Source organism: Mastomys coucha, chromosome X (genome assembly GCF_008632895.1).
Source record: "Mastomys coucha isolate ucsf_1 chromosome X, UCSF_Mcou_1, whole genome shotgun sequence".
Taxonomy (NCBI): Eukaryota; Metazoa; Chordata; class Mammalia; order Rodentia; family Muridae; genus Mastomys; species Mastomys coucha.
In genome coordinates this window covers 60,890,717-60,895,516 of record NC_045030.1, presented here as the reverse complement: position 1 = coordinate 60,895,516, position 4,800 = coordinate 60,890,717, and positions in this window count along the sequence as shown.

The following is a 4,800-nucleotide window of genomic DNA, read 5'->3' as shown; positions in this document are numbered from 1 at the left end:
ATTGGAAGAAAGGTTAGGAGAGGGAATGGAAATCAGTACGGGGGGGCATCTCTAGGATGGGGTAAGCTCCCAAGAGTCTATGGGGGTGTTCCTAGCTGAGACTTCTAATAGCAGGGGACATGGAGCCTAAAGAGGCTGTAGTCAGGCAGGACTTCCAGTGGAAGGAGGGGGACAGCAACTCTCCTACAAAACCCTCCACTCAAAATCTGCCCTGCCTACAAGAAGCTCATGGATGAGGATGGAGCAGAGATAGAGGGAATGGCCAACCAATGACTAGCCCAAGTTGAGACCCATCCCATGGGAGGGAGCCAACTCCTGGCACTATTAATGATACCTGTTATGCTTGCAGACAGGAGCCTAGCATAACTGTCTCCTGAGAGGCTTCATCTAGCAGCAGATGGAAACAGATGCAGAGACCCACAGTGAAACAGTAGTTGGAGCTCAGGGAGGCTTGAGGAAGAGTGAAGGGAAGGATTGAGGGAGCTCGAGGGATCAAGAACACCACAAGAATACCTACAGAGTCAACTAATATGGGCCCACCAAACAGCATGTACGGGCTGGACATAGGACCCCTACACAGATGTTGCAGATGAGCAGCTTGATATTCATGTGAGTTCCCTAACAATTAGAGTGGGGACTGTCTCTGACTCTGTTGCCTGCTATTGGGTCCCTTTCCCATATATGGGCTGTCTTATCTGGCCTCAGTGGGAGAAGATGCACTCAGTCCTGCTGGGACTTGATGTCCCAGAGTAGATTGGTACAGCATGCTGTAAAGTGAATAAATAAATTAATTAATTAAGAGCAAAAAAAAAAAAAGAAGGAAAATGCTCATTTAAAATAAATCTTCTCTTCCTGGGACTTGGAGACTAGAAGTCAGCATGCTTGGGCTCTACCTCTAGAAAAATCCCAAGCTATCTGATATTCCCTTTAAATTTAAAATCTGAGTGAAAGGGGTCATTCTACAATGTTCATGCCTGAGTGTGGATTCTGTGTCAAATTGTTCTCATCCTATCAAAAAGGATGCAGCCCAAGTGGGCCAAAGGTCTCAGTGGGTAAATGACGATGTGAAGTAGATGTGGATCTCTTGGCCACCTCTCTGTCATCATTTCCGCCTTCTCCTCAAGGTGCTTTACCCTTGCAGGGACAGTCTTGAGATGACGAGTGACTAGAAATCTGTGTGAGAGGTTTCCAGAGCCATAGATCTTGTGATCACAGTTGCCATACCTGCATTCTTTCCTTCCTAGCAACAAACACTGGAAAAGCTCTGATTCATGGCCTCAGAGCTCTTCCATGCTGTGCGCCTCTTGTTCTGAGTCAGAATGGAAGAGTTCAGAGCCTTTGGTTGGCAGGGCTTAGTAATGCGGAAGGAAACGGTTACTAGGAAGTGAGGAGTTACACGCATCAAAGCGATCGGTAACCAAAGAATGGTGACTTGGTTCTTTCTTACATGGTGGAATAGAAAAGAGTAGGTGTGTGACAGACCGGGACCCAGATGACCCCCACACTACTCAAAGGGCCAAGGCCAGCTTCCTATGAAGCTGCCTAGGAAGTAGGTGGGGACGGTCCCTCTTGTGCCTCCATGTTGTTTATTTGTGCTTTCCCGAAATAAGCAATCTCAATCTTTAATTTCCATGTGGAAACATGCGCTACTCTCCTCTGCCCTCAAAATGTGGGTGTGTAGAAGAACAAGAACATAAAATCACTCAATAGTAGACTTTGTAGGTAGTTGTCAGTGACTTGAACTGGGAAATTTTACTCACAGAAGGTGTCTTCTTATCTACCTTTCCTTTGTTTTGTCACTAAGCTGTGATTAGCATTCTGGAAACTTTAGAACCTAACAACAACAATATATAGCGTGTTGAATGCACCTTACTGCTGTTTCAGTCACTTTCTAAGAACACATTCAATCTCACAATACCTCTTTACGGTAACTATCAAATTATTATTATTATTCCTATTACATAGATTAGGAAGCTGAGTCCCAAGTATACTTATGTTACTTGCCTTGCTCTAGATGGTGAGGACAGGATCTAGATAGACTGTTTTCCAAGTCTGTACATACACACTCACATACTTATGCACACATACACACACACATTTTAAATTAATTCTTTGAGAATTATGTACAGGTATACACTGTATTTTAATTATACTCATCCTTACCCTCTCCTCCATATACTTCTGGATCCCCATGTGCTCACATACCCTTCCCAAATCTATGTCCTCTTTATGAAAATAACCTATTGAGTCTCTTTAGTGCTTTTCATGTAATCGCTGGAGTTTGGTCAACCTACCTGGAATCAAACTCTTAGAGAAACTGGAGACTCCTTTCCCTGGCATCTCTCAAATGTCAATAGCTCATCATGAGTCAGGACTTAGGAGCCCCTTCCCCTCCAAGTTAGAATGTTGACTGACTTGGTTTTGTGCAGGCAACCACAACTGTTGCACACTCACAAGTGGTATCCAGAAAACACTATGTTGCAGTTATATTTCCTGTTACACTCTCCCTGCCCCATCTTCTGTAATGTCACCAGCCTTGCAGGGAAAGGTGTGTGGTATAGATGAGCCATTTATGGCGGTACAATCCACATCACTTGTTCTCTGCATTTGGACCAGTTATCACTCTATTAAGCACCGCCATCAGAGAGACAAAGGCACTTCTCTGAAGAGGATTAAGAGCTGCATTGATCTATGAGTATTGAGTCCAAGGCCTTCTCTTAATCATCACAGTAGCCTGCGTTTTCCTGCTTCTATGGCAGGCGTTTCCTTCTGCTCTTGTGGGTTTGTTTAAACTCTGCCTCAGTCACTCACTTCATGTGTGACTTAATGTACTATTTATCATCTTCCCAAACATTTCCAGAAAAGACCGGAGGCGGTGACTTATAATTCATTAAACACCTACCAGCTGGCTTGTAATTATTTGTGACGCACCCACACATTTCCCCCAAGTGTTTCTTCATACCTGTTCTTTCCTCAGAGAATCAGGACTGTGAACATCTAAAGCCCAAATGAGCACCATAGTATTTTCTGGAAAGTATGACTTGGGTAGGCACAATGCCCAGAGATAAGCCTGACAGGTACCCTATTTTATTTTATTTTATTTTTTTAAAGAAATGACTGATTTTATTTTTAGAAACTCGGAGACAATGCAAAAATAAGGCTAAATACTAAGACAAGAAACCAGAGTTTTGTTATTACTTAGACAAGAACTCCTTCCTGAGCCTCACAGAAGAGCAATGAACTGGCTTGTACCTGCTAGTCACACAGAGCAATGCTCTCCTTCTAACAGAGTCATGGGCTTGATGCTGGCTAGGGGCAGTGTATGATGACCGTGCATGTGCTTTGTATGAGGTGAAAGGGGTCTTTCGAGCAGTGGTCCATTCACATTCCTGCAGGAGCAGGTCAAAGTGGGAACAGGAGCTAACCTTCGTAATATAATGGAGTGGAAAAAACCCACCCAGGAAGCTAGTTTCTAAACTTGTATTTCTACCATAATCTGCACGTAAACATCAAGATATCAGCCAACAGAACAGTGATTCTCAACTCGTGGGTTGTTATCCAATGACCTTTTCACAGGGGTCACATCTTAGATATACTGCATATCAGATATTTACATCTCCTGTAGCAAAATTACAGTTATGGTAGTGTAGTGGCTATTCCTGGTTGTCAACTTGACTATATGAGGAATGAACTACAGTCCAGAATTGGAAGGCTCACCTGTGATCCTAATCTGGAGGCTGGGAGATACAAGTTTCTGACCTGGATCTTGGCATGGAGATCTTGAGGCATAGTGGCTATGAGTTCCAGAAGATTAAGACAGGGAGATCTCAGAGTTCAAGGTCATCTGGGATTAAAGGTGTGGTGGCACACACCTTTAATCTGGGCCACACCTTCTGCTAGAGACTTCCATAAGGATATTGGAAGAAGGAAGATTTACTCTCTCCTTCGCCTGCTTGCTTTGTAGGACTGAGCAACTGCTAGATCCTCGGACTTCCATTCACAGCTGCTGCTGACCATTGTCAGGAGTTAGACTACAGACTGTAAGTCATCAACAAATTCCTTTACCATATAGAGACTACCCATAAATTCTGTGACTCTGGAGAACCCTGACTAATACAGGTAGCAATGAAATAATTTGATGATTGGGGATCATCACAACATGAGGAACTATATTAGATGGTCATAGCATTAGGAAGGATGAGAAGCATTTCAACAGAAGAAAAGTCACTAACAATGCAGGTTTACTTCTAGTCCATGCTTTTCCACAGATAGCTTCTGTCATTTAGGTCATCTGGCAATATATTCTCTCTCTTTATGCCAACCTTCTTGTTACCGCCGAGCAGTAACGTTAAAGAGAGAGGGTTATTCTGGAAAATGGAGTTAGAAAGAAGAGCAACAGTAAGAGAAAGCTAGGGAGAATACAGGGTGGCCATAGGTATACCTGTCCAGGTGGATGGTTAAAAAATTAGACGGGAGTCATGAACGCTCAGCCATCTTCCATTTTTAATGCCCTGTTTGTAACAAGCCAACAGATAGAATAGGTGAGGTAAATGCCTCCCACAAGTTCATCAGCATTCTGGCATAATCAGGGACTTCTTTTTGTCTCTGCAGAGGTAAGACTTCCGATGTAACTGGAACCAGGAATGAGGCGTGGCAAATAGCAGGAGGAAGGCAGAGAGGTGTGGTTATGAGAGGCAGGCCTTAAACCAGGAGGGTTACAATATTAGATGGTCACAGCATTAGGAAGGATGAGAAGGATTTCAACAGAAGAAAAGTCACTAACAATGCAGGTTTACTTCT